Below are 22150 nucleotides of genomic sequence, written 5' to 3'. Positions count from 1 at the left end.
AATTATGTACCAAGAAAGGATTTTTACATTAATCAATGGAGAAGAGAGTCTCTATTTCTGTTGGATTTATAGAGATAGATAATAGATTGAAATAGACAGAGAAAGCGACAGTCATATAACAAAATTGTACCCTGTGGAGCTTATAGGACAGCTTTTTATGATTATATAAATGGAAAAAAATGAGATGGGGTCCCCCGCTATATATAATCAGTAAAGGTAAAGCAGACAGCTGTGGGCTGATATCATCAGGCTGGGAAAGTCCATGGTTATAGCCTTTTATGCAGGTAATCGAGCAACATTATGGGAACCGATGGACTACATCGGACCAGGTAACGTGGATTTCTAATTACGGTAATTGGTGAACAAGGGACAGTCTCTTATTTTTATTTCTGTCTTTTTAGGTCTTTGCTGGGATGCGTTTTCCCTTGTAGAATGATTAAAATCTGCACGAAAAAAGCATAAAAACCCCCCCCCAAAAAATAATAATGCAGCGTGTGCAGCCTTAAGGGCCATTTACACGCTGCGGCATCGCTAACGATATATCGTCGGGGTCACGGTGTTTGTGACGCACATCCAGCGCCGGTAGCGACATCGCAGAGTGTAACACTTAGGAGCGACCTTAAACGATCGCAAAAGAGATAAAAATCGTTGGTCTGTGATACGTCGTTCATTTACCATAAATCGTTGTCTGGTCAGTAGCGAGGTTGCTTGTCGTCCCTGCGGCATCATACATCGCTATGTGTGACACCGCAGGAACGATGAAGAACTCCTTACATGAGGAAGGAAAGGGTGGGCGGGTTGTTCGGCCCGCTCATCTCCACCCCTCCGCTTCTATAGGACGGCTGCCATGTGACGCAGCACGAACCGCCCCCTTAGAAAGGAGGCGGTTTGCCGGCCACAGCGACATCGCTAGGCAGGTAAGTGTGTGTGACAGGTGTAAGAGATGTTGTGCGCCACGGGCAGCGATTTGCCCGTGACGCACAACCGACGGGCTAGCGAGCGATATCGGCAGCGTGTAAAGCACCCTTTAGACTACTCCCGTCTCCAATTAACAATACACCTAAAGTGTAGTCACTGATTGCATCTGTGTCATAATGGGGCAGAGATAAAAATCGGAAATACAACGTCAAGGGGCAGCACAACCTCCTTCATAAATTTGTGGTATTGCTGCTCCATTGTGTTCAGGGGGAACATTCGGGGCTCACAAATCCCCAATTTGCAGAAAATTAGATCAGACGTTTGCAGGCAGTAACCCAGCATGAAGCAGTGACTGAGATGAGACTCGGTCCTACAAAGCTGTAGGGGACAAGGTATACGGGCAAGTAAATACAGACAGGCCCCAATGATGGCAGGACAGGAAGCTTTTAAATGACCCCTGCAGGGTATGAGGTATCACACTAGTAAACAGCAGACGAGTCCGACTGTCAGAACGCACCAGCATCAACACGCAGGTCAGAGGGCACGGAACCGCAGGCGAGCGACAGCGGATTCACCACGTGTGCATTCACTTTCAGCCTGCTTAATTCAGCGCAGCCCCCTGGACCAGCGGTGGGATTGCTCAGATTACATCTCATAAATGTCTGCGGTTGTCCGGCACTTCCTGCAGGGATCCGTCACATTATTAGATTTCGTGGAGGAAAAAAAAAACAAAAAAAAAAAAAAACTCATACACACAATTCCATTCCAGAAAAATAATTCCACTGCATCATCCCATTAAAGAAAGGCTCCCGAGTTTCATATGCAGTGATGGTAAAACCGTATTTTATACAGCTTACATTTTGTTTCCGAGTATACAAAGAGCAAAATAAAAAACCGCCGCATTTCCTTAAGGGCCCATTCCCTGACCGCCCTCCGCTGCTGATATTGGGGCACATTTATACATTTTTGCACCAGAATTCTAAATTAATTTGTCACAATGTCTTTCATGAGTTGCACTATGTTATTTGCTTTAGACACTTCTTATGCCTTTCCTGACAAAGGGGCGAGGTCTAGCTGAAAAATAAGCATGGCTTGATGTGCCATAGATTAAAAAAAAAAAAAAAAAAAAGTGCCACAATATTGGGGCAAAAAATTCTGGCAGAAAAGTAAGTGGGGAAAAAAAGGAGACTAAGGCCTGTGCCCACAGGGTGGGCTTTTTTAGCATTTTTTCTAGTGTTTTTCCTTGCTTTTTGTAATCAATAAAAGGAAAAATCATCCTACCAATGTCTATGAGAATCCTGACTTGCTGTGCACAGTTTGGTTTTTTTTTTGCTTTTTTTGTTGCTGAAAAAAGAAGCAGCATGTCAATTATTTCTTCGTTTTTTCCTGCTTTTTTCTCTAATTGACTCCAGTGGAGTCAGTGAAAAAGGCAGGAAAAAAACGCATGTGTAATACCTACGTTGCTGTTTTGTGCACGCTTATGTGCTTTTTTTTTACGTCACTGGGGTTCCCTGCAGCCTCATCTCGTGATCTTTACCACGGGACCTACTGCAGGGAACTCTGGTGACATCACAATGTGAGTCCAATTCATGCTGGTGGATCACCGGGGTTTCCTGTACATGTGCCAGCATGAACTTGGTTCACTTCTCCTTGCCTTCAGGGCACCTACAGTTAGGTCCAGAAATATTTGGACAGTGACACAATTTTCGCGAGTTGGGCTCTGCATGCCACCACATTGGATTTGAAATGAAACCTCTACAACAGAATTCAAGTGCAGATTGTAACGTTTAATTTGAAGGTTTGAACAAAAATATCTGATAGAAATTGTAGGAATTGTACACATTTCTTTACAAACACTCCACATTTTAGAAGGTCAAAAGTAATTGGACAAATAAACCAAACCCAAACAAAAAAAATTTATTTTCAATATTTTGTTGCGAATCCTTTGGAGGCAATCACTGCCTTAAGTCTGGAACCCATGGACATCACCAAACGCTGGGTTTCCTCCTTCTTAATGCTTTGCCAGGCCTTTACAGCCGCAGCCTTCAGGTCTTGCTTGTTTGTGGGTCTTTCCGTCTTAAGTCTGGATTTGAGCAAGTGAAATGCATGCTCAATTGGGTTAAGATCTGGTGATTGACTTGGCCATTGCAGAATGTTCCACTTTTTTGCACTCGAACTCCTGGGTAGCTTTGGCTGTATGCTTGGGGTCATTGTCCATCTGTACTATGAAGCGCCGTCCGATCAACTTTGCGGCATTTGGCTGAATCTGGGCTGAAAGTATATCCCGGTACACTTCAGAATTCATCCGGCTACTCTTGTCTGCTGTTATGTCATCAATAAACACAAGTGACCCAGTGCCATTGAAAGCCATGCATGCCCATGCCATCACGTTGCCTCCACCATGTTTTACAGAGGATGTGGTGTGCCTTGGATCATGTGCCGTTCCCTTTCTTCTCCAAACTTTTTTCTTCCCATCATTCTGGTACAGGTTGATCTTTGTCTCATCTGTCCATAGAATACTTTTCCAGAACTGAGCTGGCTTCATGAGGTGTTTTTCAGCAAATTTAACTCTGGCCTGTCTATTTTTGCAATTGATGAATGGTTTGCATCTAGATGTGAACCCTTTGTATTTACTTTCATGGAGTCTTCTCTTTACTGTTGACTTAGACAGATACACCTACTTCACTGAGAGTGTTCTGGACTTCAGTTGATGTTGTGAACGGGTTCTTCTTCACCAAAGAAAGTATGTGGCGATCATCCACCACTGTTGTCATCCGTGGACGCCCAGGCCTTTTTGAGTTCCCAAGCTCACCAGTCAATTCCTTTTTTCTCAGAATGTACCCGACTGTTGATTTTGCTACTCCAAGCATGTCTGCTATCTCTCTGATGGATTTTTTCTTTTTTTTCAGCCTCAGGATGTTCTGCTTCACCTCAATTGAGAGTTCCTTAGACCGCATGTTGTCTGGTCACAGCAACAGCTTCCAAATGCAAAACCACACACCTGTAATCAACCCCAGACCTTTTAACTACTTCATTGATTGCAGGTTAACGAGGGAGACGCCTTCAGAGTTAGTTAATTGCAGCCCTTAGAGTCCCTTGTCCAATTACTTTTGGTCCCTTGAAAAAGAGGAGGCTATGCATTACAGAGCTATGATTCCTAAACCCTTTCTCCGATTTGGATGTGAAAACTCTCATATTGCAGCTGGGAGTGTGCACTTTCAGCCCACATTATATATATAATTGTATTTCTGAACATGTTTTTGTAAACAGCTAAAATAACAAAACTCGTGTCACTGTCCAAATATTTCTGGACCTAACTGTATGTCCCCGGAGTTCCCTTCAGCAAGGTCCTGCGATCATGCGAGGCCTAGGTGCAGGAAACCCCGATCATCCACCAACATGAACTCGATTCACCTTGTGACGTCACCAGGGTTCCGTGTCACCTAGGCCTCACTGTCTTTACTGCGGGACCTTGCTAGAACTCCGGTGACGTAGGTGCCCTTATCTGTGAGGCAATCTGTACCTCAGTAACCCGGGGTACGGAGACCCGGCGGAAATCATGGGGGTAGAGTACCTGAACCCCCGCGATTGCCATGACAACAAAAGCAGAAAAAAAGTATGAAATAAAGCATGTTAAAAAAAAGCACATATTTTCCTATTCAATTTTTTCAGCAGCTTTTTTTTCTGCCAAAACATACTTTTTCGTGCACATAAAATGCTCCCTGGGCACATAGCCTAAGGGGTACTTTGCACACTACGATATCGGAGGTGCGATGTCGGTGGGGTCAAATCAAAAGTGATGCACATCCGGCGTCGCTGTCAATATCGTAGTGTGTAAATCCTTTATGACACGATTAACAAGCGCAAAAGCGTCATAATTGTATCATCGGTGTAGTGTCCGACATTTCCATAATGCCGATGCAGTGACAGGTACAATGTTGTTCCTCGTTCCTGCGGCAGCACACATCGCTGTGTGTGAAGCCGCAAGAGCGAGGAACATCAGTTTACCTGCGTCACCGCGGCTCACGCCGGCTATGCGGAAGGAAGGAGGTGGACGGGATGTTTACGTCCCGCTCATCTCCGCCCCTCCGCTTCTATTGGCCGCCTGCAGTCGCCGTGACACCGCACGACCTGCCCCCTTAGGAAGGAGGCGGGTCACCGGCCAGAGCGACGTCGCAGGGCAGGTAAGTGCGTGTGAAGCTGCCGTAGCGATAATGTTCGCTACGGCAGCAATCATAAGATATCGCATGTGCGACGGGGGCGGGGACTATTGCGCTCGGCATCGCTATCATCGGCTTGGGATGTCGTAGTGTGCAAAGTACCCCTAAGACTGTTGGGTCTCTGCGGTTCTCGGTTCTGATAAATGATGATGGTTAGAATACAAATGTCCCTTTGCACACTGCGACATTGCTAGCCGATGCTAGCGATGTGAGCGCGATAGTCCCCGCCCCCGTCGCAGCTGCGATATCTTGTGATAGGTGCCGTAGCGAACATTATCACTACGGCAGATTCACACGCACTTACCTGCCCTGCAACGTCGCTCTGGCCGGCGACTGGCCTCCTTCCTAAGGGGGCGGGTCGTGTGGCGTCACTGTGACGTCACACGGCAGGCGGCCAATAGAAGCGGAGGGGCGGAGATGAGCGGGACATAAACATCCCGCCCACCTCCTTCCTTCCGCATAGCCGGCGTGAGCCGCAGGACGCAGGTAGGAGATGTTCCTCGCTCCTGCGGCTTCTCACACAGCGATGTGTGCTGCCTGCTGGAACGAGGAACAACATCGTACCTGTTGCTGCACCGGTATTATGGAAATATTGGACACTACACCGATGATACGATAACGACACTTTTGCGCTCGTTAATCGTATCAAAAAGGTTTTACACACTACGATATCGACAGCGAGGCCGGATGTGTGACACTTTTGATTTGACCCCACCGACATCGCACCTGCGATATCATAGTGTGCAAAGTGCCCCTAAGAGCTTTGGGTCTCTGCGGTTCTCGGTTCTGATAAATGATGATGGTTAGAATACAAATGTCCCTAAGACATAAGAGGCACAAATTGTCAATAAGATCTTGTAGTGTACAAGCGCTGACTGCATGATCCGACCGCTGCGGTGAGTCACATAAAGGCTGCACCGGATGAGGAGCCCAATTTATGCTGATTTAATCAGGAGACGAGCAATAGATCCGAATAATGAGGAGATTTTGCAGCAATAATTGCAGGAGGAGGCACAAATACCGTAACTGCTTCCCGTTCTGCTTTGCGTGTTTTAGGCTCGTTCGTGAACGTGTTGGGATTAGGTTTTCTCTATTACTATATAAATATACTTTCTCCCTTACTTTGTGTCTGAACGCTCCACTATCCTGCTTGCTGTCAGTGATTGAGCGCACGTGTTTACATTCACCAGATACATAGTCATTCCACAGTTTCCTAATAATCGGAGCTACACACATTGAGTTACGCAGCCCTGGCAGTTTGTTACAATGTATCAGTCGGCAGTCTCTCAGAGCACTGTCTAGCCTGGATACAATTGTATCATCCTCTCCGCTGAGAACAGGACTAGGGCTAACAAAGATATGTAAATAGGAAAGTTTCATTCATTGCCAGCAAAATGTATTTATTTTATTTCACTCACTTATATAGCGCCATTAATTCGGCAGCGCTTTACAGATGTGATCATCACTGTCCCCATTGGGGCTCACAATCTAAATTCCCTAGCTATATGTCTTTGGAGTGTGGGAGGAAACCGGAAACCCACGCAAACATGGGGAGAACATACAAACTCCTTGTAGATGTTGGTGGGATTTGAATCCAGGACCCCAGCACTGAAAAGCAAAGCAACAATGCTAACCACTGAGCCACAGTGCTGCCCTATATATATAGAACAGTGCTAACCACTGAGCCACTCTGCTACCCTTTATAGTACAGTGCTAAACATTGAGGGACTTTGCAGCCCTATATATAGTATGGTGCTAATTAATGAGCCACAGTGATGCCCTATATATAGTACAGTGCTAACCACTGAGCCAATGTGCTGCCCTACATGTAGTACAGTGCTAACCTCTGAGCCACCATGATGCCCTATATATACTACAGAGCTAACCACTGAGCCACTGTGCTGCCCTATATATAGTACAGTACTAACCATTAAGCCACTGTGCAGCCCTATACAGTATATATGGTAATACAGTGCTAAACACTGAGGGACTGTGCATGGCTACATACTGTATAGTACAGTGCTAACCATTTAGCCACCATGCTGCCCTATATATAGTACAGTGCTAAGCATTGAGCCAGCATGCTGCCCTATATATACAGTGCTAACCGCTGAGCCACCTTCCTGTCCTATATATCGTACAGTGCTAACCACTGAGCCACTATGCTGCCCAAAATAACATTTTAGAAAAGAAACAAAGTCCATTAGAAAGTTGTAGAGCTTTCATCTATTACGTTTTGCGAAGGAAATTAAAAGACCCTTTTAAGCACTTAAAGGAGCAGTCAGCTACCTTATATTTTACAAATGAACGTAAAAAAACAACATAATAGACCCTCCTCCCTCCCATTCCTGAGTATGTTGCTGGTGTCTTACTTCTTTCAGCAGGTGGAGTTAAGTGACCGCTGCAGCCAATCCACGGTCATCGACGGGTTGCAGCAGTCACATTACATCCACATTGGGAGACACAGCTAGTAGATGGGGGGGGTTACCATCCCCACAAGAGGAGAATCATTCATTTCAGTCCAGCATGTGCCTTCACCAATAGGACAATTACTTAGCAGAATACCTATATAACGTCTCTAATGGGATATCAATAAACTAAAGACTTTGCTGTCATTGGGCGCTGGCTGTCATTGGGCGCTGGCTGTCATTGGGCGCTGGCTGTCATTGGGCGCTGGCTGTGATTGGGCGCTGGCTGTCATTGGGCGCTGGCTGTCATTGGGCGCTGGCTGTCATTGGGCGCTGGCTGTCATTGGGCGCTGGCTGTCATTGGGCGCTGGCTGTCATTGGGCGCTGGCTGTCATTGGGCGCTGGCTGTCATTGGGCGCTGGCTGTGATTGGGCGCTGGCTGTCATTGGGCGCTGGCTGTGATTGGGCGCTGGCTGTGATTGCTCGCTGGCTGTGATTGCTCACTTATCGTACGAGCCTTTATTCTCTCCGCGCTTCATGCAGAGCAGCAATCAATACGACCAAAACGAGCCAGAAAGCGACAGTTATACCAGGAGGCCGTATGGGTCCTCGCTGGCAGCATTTGCCATTCATTTCAAGGATATGTGATAATCCTCCAAAATGAAGGAGCAGATTAGAGTAAATTCATCACTGAGGTGTCCCTCGTGAAGCTCCGTGAACGTGGCGGGGGCCAGACAGTGACTGATGGCTCCGGCGTGCAATGAAAGTCTACAAGCTTTGATGCATTTGGGGGACGTGGTTTGGGTTTTAATCCTTATTTTTATAATTAATCCTTATTTTTATATTGGAGAAAAGTGAAATTCAGCCAAACCCTCAGCCTTCCATATTTCCTCACAATGGATGTAGGTTTCAGCATTGGGCCATATCATCACCCATCGAAGCAAGATAACTGCGGATTACAACCTCCAGGGACCAGAGCGGCCACTGATTCCACACATCTGGCCACTAATAGTTTGCACCCTGTCTGCTGAGGATGCAGAGTAGCCAGAGATTGCATAAGGCTAAGTGCCCACGTTACGCTTTTATGCGCAGAAAATCTGCAGGAAAAAAGCAGCTGAAAAAAACGTGCATAAATTAATTGGGTTTGCACATTTTTTCCACTGCTTTTTAAATGCTTTTTTTTTGTGTGTGTGTTTTTTTAATCATGGCGACCGCAGGAGTTCAGGCACTGCACCCTCACCGCCGGGTCACCAGCTGATCTTAGACCCAGGACCCGGTGCTCACTGCCCGGAGAGGTGTCCATGCCTCTCACGGCAGCTTAACTCCCTGAATGCTGCGATCGCTGCATTCAGGAGGCAGGAAGAGGAGTCACTTACTTTTCCCTAGTGATCGGGTCCCTGTAATGCGATCGCAGGGACATGATATGGCAACCCCGGGTTACTGAGGAACGGATCCCCTCACAGACCAGGGCACCTACATCACCGAAGTTCCCTGCAGCAAGGTCCCACAGTAAAGAGGCCTAGGTCCAGATAACCTCGGTGACGTCACAAGGTGAACAGAGATAATTTCGGCAGATCTGTGTAGCAGATTGGGTACTCGGTTCTGGGCAGAGTCTCTATTGGGGATGTCACGGTGGTGGTCGTTACCCGTTCCGTGCCCTGGACCCTTTTTTTAATGGGGTTATTTACAGGGGGATGTTGAGAAAATGTTTATTTGTAACGCCACTTGCGGTGTTGTGGCCAAGTGTAGGGAGCCGTCACTGCAGAATGTCTCTACTGGGGCTGGTGGTATTGGCAGCTAGAATGGTAGACCCTCCGCAAGTAGGGTTTTGCCCCAGAGGGTGTAAGGTGCGGTGGGCATTGGAATAAGGTAGTCCACACAGGTATTCAGTGCAACTGGTTTACTCACTGCTGAGAATGTTAACTGGTTTACTGAGGCCGGCTGGTTTCGCCTCCAGGTCCCCTTCGTCCCAGTGCCAGTCTGGTTCTCTGGTACCTTCTTCCCCTGCACCTGTGTCTGGTAAGTGGGTCCCCGTGGTATAGAACACTGGGGGTCCCTGTTCGGTGGTTTCACCTCTGTCTGCCTGACGGTAGCGTGAACCCTATGGGGTTGGAGTCTCTGGTCCTGTCCCTGGTTCTCCATTTGCTACTAAGTCTTCAGATTTGTTAGGGTCAGCAAGTTCCTTAATGGTCTCCTTGCTGTGCAGGTGTTAACCCCTTCAGCCCCCGGGCACGTTCCGTTTTTGCGTTTTTGTTTTTTGCTCCCCTTCTTTCGAGAGGCGTAACTTTATTTTTCCATCAATCTTGCCATATGAGGGCTTGTTTTTTGCGGGACGAGTTGTACTTTTAAATGAAACCATAAGTTTTACCATATAGTGTACTGGAAAACGGCAAAAAAATTCCAAGTGCAGAAAAATTGCAAAAAAAGTGGGATTGTACAATAGTTTTTGGGATATTTTATTCACCGTGTTCACTATATGGTAAAACTGAAGTGTGGGTATGATGCCTCAGGTCGGTGCGAGTTTGTAGACACCAAACATGTATAGGTTTACTTGTATCTAAGGGGTTAAAAAAAATTCACAAGCTTGTCCAAAAAACGTGGCGCACATTTTGCGCCATTTTCCAAAACCCGTAGCGTTCTCATTTGTCAGGATCTGAGGCTCAGTGATGGCTTATTTTTTGCGTCTCGACCTGATGTTCTTAACGGTACCATTTTTGCGCAGATGCTACGTTTTGATCGCCTGTTATTGCATTTTAATTTGCGGCGACCAAAAAACGTAATTTTGGCGTTTGGAAATTTTTTGCCGCTACGCCGTTTACTGATCAGATTCATTGATTTTATATTTTGATAGATCGGGCATTTCTGAACGTGGCGATACCAAATATGTGTGTATTTTTTATTTTTTTAACCCTTTAATTTTCAATGGGGTGAAAGGGGGGTGATTTGAACTTTTAGGTTTTTTTATTTTTTTAATTTTTTAAAACTTTTTTTTTTTTATTTTACTAGTCCCCCTAGGGGGCTATTGCGATCAGCAATCCGATCGCTCTGCACTATCTGCAGATCTCAGCTACAGAGCTGAGAACTGCAGATTTGCTGCTTCACTTTCAATGCCGGCTGTATTCCGGCATTGAGAGGAAGTGACTCATGTTAGCTACAGGCGTCATCACATGACCCTGTGCTACCATGGCAAACGCCGAAAGTCACGTGATCATGTCACGTGACTTCCGGTGGGGGCGGGGTAAGTCACTGTCATGGCGGCGCCCATATACATATCGCTGCCAAGACTTTGGCAGCGAAATGTAAGGGGTTAATGGCCGCGGGTGGAAGCGATTCCACCAGCGGCTAGCAGGCACACATATCAGCTGTTGATAACAGCTGATATGTGCGCGTCTCGCCGCCGCCTGCCGGCGGCAGGGGGCGGGGCTTACCGGCACACGATCCATGACGTATCTAGTACGTCATGGGTCGTTAAGGGTTTAACAGGTCGGCTTGAAGCTCTTTCCTGTCCAAGGGTCCTGTACCCCATCGGTGCGTGGTTTCAGGAGTACTCCACCAGCAACCAATTCTCCTGGCTACCAGGTCACCGTTAACCAGAGTCAGGATGTCACTTTGTTTCCATCTTCACAATCCTCCAGTCACTACTCTTCCTCTCTCCACAGTCACTAATGGTCTTCTTCTGACTACTCTCCACAGTCTACCCATCCCACCTGATCAACTAGTGGGCTGGACTGGCTCCACCTCTAGGCGGCCATCCATTAGTCCCACCCTAGCTGGGTACCATTGTATGGGGGATTGTTGGGGAAAACTGGGATTACCTGGGTTTTTGGTGTTACCGGCACTGGGGTTCTGGGTCCCTAAGGGGGCAGGTCCTGCATCCTGGTGGGGATGCAGAACCTTGTAACACCCTGAGGGTCTCAGGGGCGCTACATCTGCAGTAAACCCCGGTGATCCGCTAGCATGAACTCGATTCACCTTGTGACGTCATCGGAGTTCCCTGCAGCAAGGTCGCGCGGTAAAGACAGCCAGATTAGGGAAATGGCTGCAGGGAACTCAAGTGACGTCAAAATCGCACATAAAAACGCACAAAAAAAGCAACGTGTGCATTACACATGCGTTTTTTTTATTGCGTTTTTTACTGACTCCATTAAAGTCAATTGGTGGGGAAAAAACGCAGAAACAATTGACATGCTGCTTTTTTCAGCAATAAAAACTGCAGGCAAAAAAGAAGCAATGTGGGCACAGCGAGTCAGGATTCTCATAGACTTTGCTGGGATGATTTTTTTCTTGCTTTCATTGATTAAAAGAAGCAAGGAAAAAAGCATGAAAAAAGCAACTTGGGCACACGGCCTAAATCTTGTAATAGCTCACAGCCCCCAAGAAGAAAAGTGACTATGGTGCCTGGGAAATTACATCAAACCTCTCCTTTGTCGCTGGCCAATAACTTCTGCAGTTTGGAATATCTTGCAAATTGCTTTCCTAGAAGTAAAATTTAATTTCCACCTATGCCCAGCGCCGCAAGGGTAATATCCCGCCTACGGTATCGTAATAGACATCCGAGCACTGCGCCACTTAAATCAAACTCATTGGGATTACATTTCGAGTTACATTTATGACGGTCACGGCTGCGGTGAACTAGGGGCTGGGTCCAGTAGATATTTAAGGTCTTGCTGCATCCTTCATGATGGACCAGACAAGACAGATCCTGCAGACACTTTTCACGTGTGGGGCCCATTCTGTTGGCAGCTGTGGCTTTACATCACAGGCACTGGCCACATCTGCGTTCCCAGTATCACTGGTGGAGGCTCGCACAATCTGCATGGGTGATTTTCCCATCTGCAGAGCGGTTTTTTGCAGCCAGTGCTAATAAATGACTTGTCAGCGGTGGAGGGAGTCTGTTTGCTGCGGTGAAGACACCTCTCCTGTGACCTCCCCTGACCCGGTCGCCATCCGTGCGGTTTGCATCAGTGTTTATTTGCCCACAACGGAGACGAGTTTCGATTAATGAGAAGATTTCCAAATTGATTTCACCGTGATACAGATGTCAGAACAGAAGCATCCCGACTGGGAAATGTCAAGATCCCATTGAGACAAAGCGGTCCATTTATTCCTAAGGAATCCTCTATATGGAAAGAGTTCAGACACATTCGGCACCGGCTCTGAGTATAATCCATCCGGAGATTCTTTCCATGGTCTGACAGACGCCCGCTGATGCCACCCAGTAACAATTTTACCTAGACAAAAATATCCTGGCTGACCAAATGATTAGGAGTCGATACATCACAAACAATTAATTCTGCAAATTAAAAAAAAAAAAAATCTTTACATTTTTATATAGCGCTAACATACTCCGCAGTGCTTTACATACATCAGCAACACTGTCCCCATTGGGGCGCAAAATCTAAACCCCCTATCAGGATGTCTTTGGAGTGTGGAAGGAAAGCGGAGAATCTGGAGGAAACACGGGGAGAACATACAAACTCCTTACAGATATTGTTCTTGGTGGGATTTGAACCTAGGACCCCAGCGCTGCCCTATATATAGTACAGAGCTAACCACTGAGCCACCATACTGCCCTATATGTAGTACAGTGCTAACCACTGAGCCACTGTGTTGCCCTATATATACAGTACAGTGCTGCCAACTGAGCCACCATACCACCCTATATGCAGTACAGTGCTAAACACTGAGCCACCATGCTGCCCTACATGTAGTACAGTGCTGCCAACTGAGCCAAATTCCCTATATATAGTACAGTGCTAACCACTGAGCCACTGTGCTGCCCTATATATTGTACAGTGCTAACTATTGAGCCACCATGCTGCCCTATATATAGTAGAGTTAACCGCTGAGCCACCGTGCTGCCCTATATATAGTAGAGTTAACCACTGAGCCACCATGCTGCTATATAGATTACTAGCTGTACTACCCGGCTTCGCCCGGGTTAATAACTGCTGTTAACAAAATAGAATGTATTAACAAAACTGTATTCTGCACACAAAAACCACAAAACAAATAGATAGAAATGTAATTATTAAATTGTTGCCTATACTAACCAATCAGAGCTCAGATTAATTAACTGTAGCAAAATAGAAGCTAAGCTGTGATTGGTTGCTATTGGCAGCCTGATAAATCTCCAGGCAACAGAAAGCCCTCCCCCTGACAGTATATATTAGCTCACACTTACACATATAGACAGGTCATGTGACTGACAGCTGCCGTATTTCCTATATGGTACATTTGTTGTTCTTGTAGTTTGGCTGCTTATTAATCAGATTTTTATTTGTGAAGGATAATACCAGACTTGTGTGTGTTTAGGGCGATTATGTGGCGAGGTTGGTGTATGTGTGGTGAGATGTGTGCTGAGGGTGGTATATGTGTTCAAGTGCGTGGTAGTGTGTGGTGCATTTTGTGTGTGTGTTCATATCCCCGAGTGTGGCGAGTATCCCATGTCGGGGCCCCACCTTAGCAACTGTACGGTATATACTCTTTGGCGCCATCGCTCTCATTCTTTAAGTCCCCCTTGTTCACATCTGGCCGCTGTCAATTTGCCCCCAACACTTTTCGTTTCCCTTTTTCCCCATTATGTAGATAGGGGCAAAATTGATTGGTAAATTGGAACGCGCGGGGTTAAAATTTCGCCTCACAACATAGCACCCGGCGCTGCCCGGGATAGTAACTGTCTCTCTGTTTCTCTCCCATTCTCTGTCTGTCTTCCCCTCTGTATATCTCTTTCCCCGTCTGTCTATCTGTCTCTTTCCCAGTCTGTCCGTCTGTCTCTTTCCCCGTCTGTCTCTTTCCCCGTCTGTCTCTTTCCCCGTCTGTCTCTTTCCCCGTCTGTCTCTTTCCCCGTCTGTCTCTTTCCCCGTCTGTCTCTTTCCCCGTCTGTCTCTTTCCCCGTCTGTCTCTTTCCCCGTCTGTCTCTTTCCCTGTCTGTGTTTCTTTGTCTGTGTTTGTCTCTTACCCTGTCTATGTCTATCTCTTACCCTGTCTATGTCTGCCTCTTTCCCTGTCTGTGTCTGTCTCTTTACCTGGCTGCATTGTGACACGCCAACATTCCATATAAGGGCGTGGCTGCGCATTCTTCTGAAGTTCTGGCTGCACTGTGGCTCCCAGCTCCATTCGCTTTAATGGAGGCAGGTTTTTTGGTGAATAACTGTAAAAAATGGGGTTAAAGTTTCCCCTCAAAACATAGCCTATGACGCTCTTGGGGTCCAGAAGTGTGAGTGTGCAAAATTTTGTGGCTGCAGCTGTGACGGTGCAGATGCCAATCCTGGACATATACACACACACACACACACACACACACACACACACAACACATCCACACATTCAGCTTTATATATTAGATATTACATAGTACAGTGCTAACCACTGAGCCACCATGCTGCCCTATATATAGCAAAGTGGTAACCACTGAGCCACTGTGGTCAGTGGTTTCCAATACTTTACATCTCCTCTGTGTGCATTGATGATCTGCCATGTACACAGCTGCCAAATGAGGAAGCAGAGCTGCAGTGAAAAGCATGGCAAAGTAACAATGCATTGTTGTTGACCTTTAATAACTAATAGATGACTTCAGACTGCCTAACTTGAATAAGCAATGCAGCCAGGCTGGAGTCACTGATCGCAGAAGTAACTGAAGACGATCAGTCAAATATAATTCATATTGGACTTGTCCATACAGAAGCAGCCTCTCTCTGCTCAGCCATTTATAAGCACTAAGCTGTGAGCTGCAAGAACCCGTTAATAGAATCTATTATGGGCCATAAGATCTAAGGCCAACTATTACCTTCCTCTGTGCCGCTTCCTTCAGTATCTTTTGTATGATAGACAATGTATGAATCCCACAATGGAGCTGCCGCCGCTGACCATAAATCCTAATCACTCGCCCGTCACTCGTAGTGATATACTTCACTGCAGTAAGAGGCCATTAGAGTGGATTATAATACGTCCTACAATCCTATGAGATATGGCCGGGCTGGAGGTTGAGCATCCGTGAAAAGGCAAGCAATGGCTGCAAGAGTAAAATACTACTTCAAATCTGCAAAGTGAAGTTTTCATAATTATTACAGAATTAATTATATCTCTGGCTTGTGATCCATGAAGTCTGGCATCTGCTGCGTCAGGTGCAAGGTAATACGAGGGGCTGCTGATAAGTCTTTGGCTTTACCCAGAAAGAAACGAGATAGGATGATGAAACTTTACATTTATTCCACATACTCTCCACTGATGTCATCACACTTCTTACATCGGTATTCCAAGTTCTGTAAGCCTAGCAAAAGTAGGATTTTGGTTGTGCCTGAAACCAGGCATCCGTAGGAGCCATGGCATCCAAAATGGTGTAAACATTTGGTACCCTTGAGGTGTTTCTTCAGGTTTGGAAACAGATGATAGTCAGAGAGAGCTAGATCTGGTGAATAAGGTGGGTGTTCACCAGCTGGAAGCTCTGTGAGTTTTGCAGTGGTCGCTTGTGCAGTGTGAGCGGAGGCGTTGTCTTGCAGGAACAAGATTCCTTTGGACAGCTTCCACGCCTTTTAGCCTTCAGAGCTGCCTTCAGTTGGTCCAAAAGATCAATGTAATACCTTGCATTGATGGTGGAACCCTTTTGAAGGTAGTCCACTAGCAGCACACCCTCCTTATCCCAGAACACAAACACCATCACCTTAGTGGCTGATTTTTGCACCCTGAACTTCTTTGGACAAGGAGAGCCACTGTGCCTCCACTCTATTGACTGCTCATTGTTTTCAGGGTCATACAAATAAATCCAGGTCTCATCCATAGTGACCAGTCCATCCAGGAAGTTCTTATCAGTCCAGAAACCCTGACAAATGGACTGGGAAGTTTTCACTCGCATGCTTCTCTGATTTATTGTCAAGCATTTGGGGACCCACTTTGCAGAAGCTTCCTCGTGTCCAAATGTTCATGGATAATGACACAAACACGTTCCCGGGAAATCCCCATGATGTCTGCTATTGGTTTAGCTGAAATTGGTGGATTCTCCAGTATGAGGTTGTGCACAGCATCGATGATCTCTGGAACAACAACCACTCAAGGTCGTCCAGGACGTTACTAATCATTGGCCCGTTTTAAATTTGGCAACTCAGTTCTTAACTGTGGAATATGAATGGCATTGATCCCCCAATGTCTGCGACATATCGCCATGAATATCCTTTGCGGACTTTCCTTGCAGAAACAAGAATTTTATCCCTCCTCTGCTCTCAGTTGCTGTGAATATTGCATTAGATTCCAACATTTTGTTTTCCCGCGTGCGTAGAACACTGTTGCCATAAGCAACAAACACAAACTTTTGAAAACATATATTCGACACATAAGGCTTTCATGTGATGGAACATTCGTTACCATAGAAACAAAAAAAGATCACAAAGCCAAAGACTTATCAGCAGCCCCTCATAGCAGTTTACAGGATCAGCATTATTACCGCGATAATCCACAATGACATATCGATGACAAAAGGAAAAAACAAAAATGGACAAAAAGGTAACAAAGGGGCCTTATACGTATTATTACATGTAAACTGCGAAGCCCAACTCATCACCTCCAACTTTTGTCTTCTGCTGTTTGCTCGTGGTTTGTGGACTTATGCAGGTAATATTCACTGGCCGCCCTCCAGTTTTTCCACCTACTGGTTACTATTGTTTTTTGAAGCTTTACGAGTAGTCCCTTTACAGGACAGACAGCGATGCCTCCTTAAAGGGAATCTGTCACCAGGATTTTTGCCAACTAATCTGAGAGCAGCATTATGTAGCGACAGAGACCCTGATTCCAGTGATGTGTCACTTACTGGGCTGCTTAATGTATTTTTGATAAAATAACTGGTTAATCGGCAGGAGATTATCATTACAGGACTACTTGGCGTGCTGCAGGTAGTCCAACATACTCATGAGCTCTGTGTAACTGCTGTATCTGTAGCATGGAAAATATTGATTTTATCAGGAAACAGCTCAGTAAGTGACATCACTGGAATCAGGGTCTCTGTCTCTACATTATGCTTCTCTTAGATGGGGAGTAAAAATCTGGTGACAGAGTGCCTTTAAGTGGTGCTTTTAAGAAACATTACGTCCAGATATTGCCCATACCATGTAATTAATGAACCCTCAGCGCTCACTGACCATCTTCTTATGCCTTTATTCTTAATCTATAAAAAGCAATGAGAATAACCGTGTTCCCAATGGCTAACTGTGATTTCACGTGTATAAACATATAGGGTCGGCCATTGTGGTATCTTCATGTGCACGCACACAAGTCACACACCTATGTACATATAGTATACCATAGCTGTTTACCAAGGAAGCGAATGATCATCACAGCAGCACAGAGAAACTAAGATGTGAAGATCATATAAAAGGCTACGGATTGAGTTACACAGTAGATGGAGCCAGATGGGCCAGCAGCACAGAGTATTTCAGATTAGTGTGCAAAGGTTAAAGTGAAAGCTACAAAGTAGATGGGGCAGGGTCACTCAGCAGCACAGAGAATTTCAGGAGAGAATTGCATCTATTACACCAATAGAAATGACATTTTCCACTAGGACACATTAGCAAAAACTTTCTTTCAGGCGTCGGAGGCAAAACAGGCGACTTGCGGCAGCAGAAAAAAAAAAAAAAAAAGAAACAACACCCCGTGGTGTCTGGAGCTCAGAGACTGGCAGAAGCTTCCCGTCTCGTTAGACCTCATCAATCTGATCCACCGGCTCAATCCCGGATCCAGGAGGAAGATTTCATTTGTTTGCAGAGAGGAAACAAATTGGATTATACGGCAATCTGCATAATTCGCTGTGTAAATGTACAGATGCTTAACCTCCAAACAAAATGCAATCAAAATAAACGGTTTATCTGCGCCTGAAGCCGAGACGACGGCCGTACAGACCGACTCGTACAATACCGGGAAGATTAACAAACAAAAAAGTAGAGCCAAAATTAAAAGACAATAAAAAAAGTTTGGATGATGAGAAACAGAAGGGTCTGAAGCTCGGATTGCTCAGTCTCATTATTCTGGAGGAGGTTCCTGCAGATGTTCCGGAAAATACAATCAAGAAAGACTGAGCCGCAACGTCTCCTCCACCGGGAGCTGGCCCGCGATGGGCAGACGTGTCACTGAGCCGTAACGTCTCCTCCACCAGGAGCTGGCCCGCGATGGGCAGACGTGTCACTGAGCCGTAACGTCTCCTCCACCGGGAGCTGGCCCGCGATGGGCAGACGTGCCACTGAGCCGTAACGTCTCCTCCACCGGGAGCTGGCCCGCGATGGGCAGACGTGCCACTGAGCCGTAACGTCTCCTCCACCGGGAGCTGGCCCGCGATGGGCAGACGTGCCACCGATGCTCGCCCTAAAGTGCAATGCATGATTTATAGGGCAGCAACAAAGCTGGCACTGTGGCAAGTAATGGCACTGCCATGTCTGTAAGCCTCAGAAATGCATCATAATTACCGAGGCATGACCAGCACGTACCTTCACAACCTTCACTATTAATCCTGAGTATTGCTGGGCTGAAGCGCTGGTTTAGAGGGGTTCGCCGAGTATTTTCGATTGATGACCCATTCCAAGGATCCATCACCCAGATCGGCTGTTATATGATCCAGCAGCGCCTGGATATAAACACTGGATAGATCTACAATATGTAATAAAGAGGAGCGGTTCCGCACTGAACCGTGCAATACCTTACACCGAATACCTTGGAACAGCCTTAGTCCTCCTTTTAGAAGAAATGGTAATGGGTGCACATGGACAAGGAGAGGAGATATCCAGAACATAAGTCCATGAAGTAGAAAACCACGGCATACACGATCCAAACTCCAGAAAGTGCTTTATTCCATATAACGTGCAGGTAAAATAGCGGGAAGAAGAGAGCCGGGTGCAGGCCCCCCCAATGACGACAGCCGTTTCGCATCTTATGTGCTTCTACGGGTCCAATGGAAATGGTCCAGGTGCGAAACGGCCGTTGTCCTTGGGGGGGCCTGCACCCGGCTCTCTTCTTCCCGCTATTTTACCAGCACATTAGATGGAATAAAGCACTTTCTGGAGTTTGGATGGTGTATGCCGTGGTTTGCTACTTCATGGACTTCTGTTATAGATCTACAATATGCAGCGGTCATTACCGGGTGCAGCAGGATAACATTTACAAAGTTGATCCATAGTACCCAGCAGTGACCTGTGGTTTTACATCTGATCTCTGCTGGAGCTAATTGACGTGGTGGTGGAAGTAGGACCCCCAACGATCCGATGCATCTAAGGTTAGGTCATCAGTATTATATGACCAAACAACCCCTTTAAACATGAGTTAGAAGTACTGATTTCTGCCGATACTCCAGCCATAGTGCTGCCGATACTGAGGATTTTTATGGTAGCCTAAACAAAGCAATCTCAACCATGAACGAGAATTTTGCTTGTTGACCTGCTGATGTGTTTGCACGAGCCAATGATCAGGAAGGAACATACCTATTAATCATTCGGCTTACGTAGAAGGGGTTTTAGGGTGTATGCCCGTCTAAGCATTCCCTACACGACTGTATTACAATGAATGGGAGAAAGTAAAGATCTGTCCACTCCTCCGGGGTGCTGCTACTCATCGAATTCTTAGTTGAGGGACACAATGCTAAACCAGTGCAGCATCTGCCGAATTGTCAGGATCAATGGAAGGCCTAGAGGTGGGTCCGCATTGAACACAATCGTATGGCATAGCATAGCTATATGCTTCATCTCGTTTAAAAGGGGTTGTGTCTGGCGTAATATAGTACAGACCAAAAGTTTGGACACACCTTCTCATTCAAAGAGTTTTCTTTATTTTCATGACTCTGAAAGTTGTAGATTCACATCAAAACTATGAATTAACACATGTGGAATGGGATTTTTTGCCTTATAAATGGGGTTGGCAACATCAGTTGTGTTGTGCAGAAGTCTGGTAGATACACGGCTGATAGTCCTACTGAATAGACTGTTAAAATGTGTATTATGGCAAGAAAAAAGCAGCCAAGTAAAGAAAAACAAGTGGCCATCATTACTTTAAGAAATTAAGGTCAGTCAGTCCGAAAAATTGGGAAAACTTTGAAAGTGTCCCCAAGTGCAGTGGCAAAAACCATCAAACGCTATAGAGAAACTGGTTCACATGAGAACTGCCCCAGGAAAGGAAGACCAAGAGTCACCTCTGCTGCGGAGGATAAGTTTATCCGAGTCACCAGCCTCAGAAATCGCAGGTTAACAGCAGCTCAGATTAGAGACCAGGTCAATGCCACACAGAGTTCTAGCAGCGGACACATCTCTAGAACAACTGTTAAGAGGAGACTTTGTGCAGCAGGCCTTCATGGCATGGTAAAATAGCTGCTAGGAAACCAATGCTAAGGACAGGCAACAAGCAGAAGAGACTTGTTTGGGCTAAAGAACACAAGGAATGGACATTAGACCAGTGGAAATCTTGGTCTGATGAGTACAAATTTGAGATCTTTGGATCCAACCAACGTGTCTTTGTGCGACACAGAAAAGTTGAACGGGTGGACTCTATATGGCTGGTTCCCACTGTGAAGCATGGAGGAGGTGTGATGGTGTGGGGGTGCTTTGCTGGTGACACTGTTGGGGATTTATTCAAAATTGAAGGCATACAGAACCAGCATGGCTACCACAGCATCTTGCAGTGGCATGCCATTCCATCCGGTTTGCGTTTAGTTGGACCATCATTTATTTTTCAACAAGACAATGACCCTAAACACACCTCCAGGCTGCGTAAGGGTTATTTGACTAAGAAGGAGAGTGATGGGGTGCTACGCCAGATGACCTGGCCTCCACAGTCACCAGACCTGAACCCAATCGAGATGGTTTGGGGTGAGCTGGACCGCAGAGTGAAGGCAAAAGGGCCAACAAGTGCTAATCACCTCTGGGAATTCCTTGAAGACTGTTGGAAGACCATTTCCGGTGACTACCTCTTGAAGCTCATCAAGAGAATGCCAAGAGTGTGCAAAGCAGTAATCAAAGCAAAAGGTGGCTACTTTGAAGAACCTGGATTATAAGACATATTTTCAGTAGTTTCACACTTTTTTGTTAAGTATTTCATTCCACATGTGTTAATTCATAGTTTTGATGCCTTCAATGTGAATGTACAATTTTCAGAACATTTTCATGAAAATAAAAGAAAACTCTTTGAATGAGAAGGTGTGTCCAAACTTTTGGTCTGAACTGTATATATATTGTAGGGATTCAGCTCTGGTAGGTGATGGCAGGGACGCTGTAAAGAGGCGGCATACACAGGTTTTCAGTCTAAAAACATCAGTGTTTTATTCACACTTGACAAAACAAACCCAAGGGTATGGTCCTACTTCAGAGCAGGAATGCAACAGGAAAGAAAGTCCAGCTCGACATTCAGCATCACACAAAGTCCGGGACACACCAGGCCCTTCAGATCTGGGTTTCTTTTCACTTCACACAGACAGATTGCTTCAGATGTCCAGTCCAACCACCCTAACACTGAGGTCTGGCTGTCTGTTTATGCTGTGCTAATCATGCACCTGTGCACATCAGGCTTGCCTCAAAAACCTGAACTAGCAGAGAAAACTCAGGCCAGGATTAACCTCCTCTCTGCTGCTCACCAGTGAAAAAG

At 46.0% G+C, this 22150-nt stretch overlaps 1 protein-coding gene across 1 annotated transcript in view; it reads right to left on the bottom strand.

Annotated features, from left to right (window-relative positions):
- RAD18 (RAD18 E3 ubiquitin protein ligase) overlaps nt 1-22150 on the bottom strand; it is a 394915-nt gene that overhangs the window by 286499 nt on the left and 86266 nt on the right.

The sequence above is a fragment of the Anomaloglossus baeobatrachus genome, chromosome 8 (genome assembly GCF_048569485.1).
Source record: "Anomaloglossus baeobatrachus isolate aAnoBae1 chromosome 8, aAnoBae1.hap1, whole genome shotgun sequence".
Lineage (NCBI taxonomy): Eukaryota > Metazoa > Chordata > Amphibia > Anura > Aromobatidae > Anomaloglossus > Anomaloglossus baeobatrachus.
Note: the sequence above shows the minus strand (reverse complement) of the source record. Positions and strands in the feature narration are given on the sequence as shown.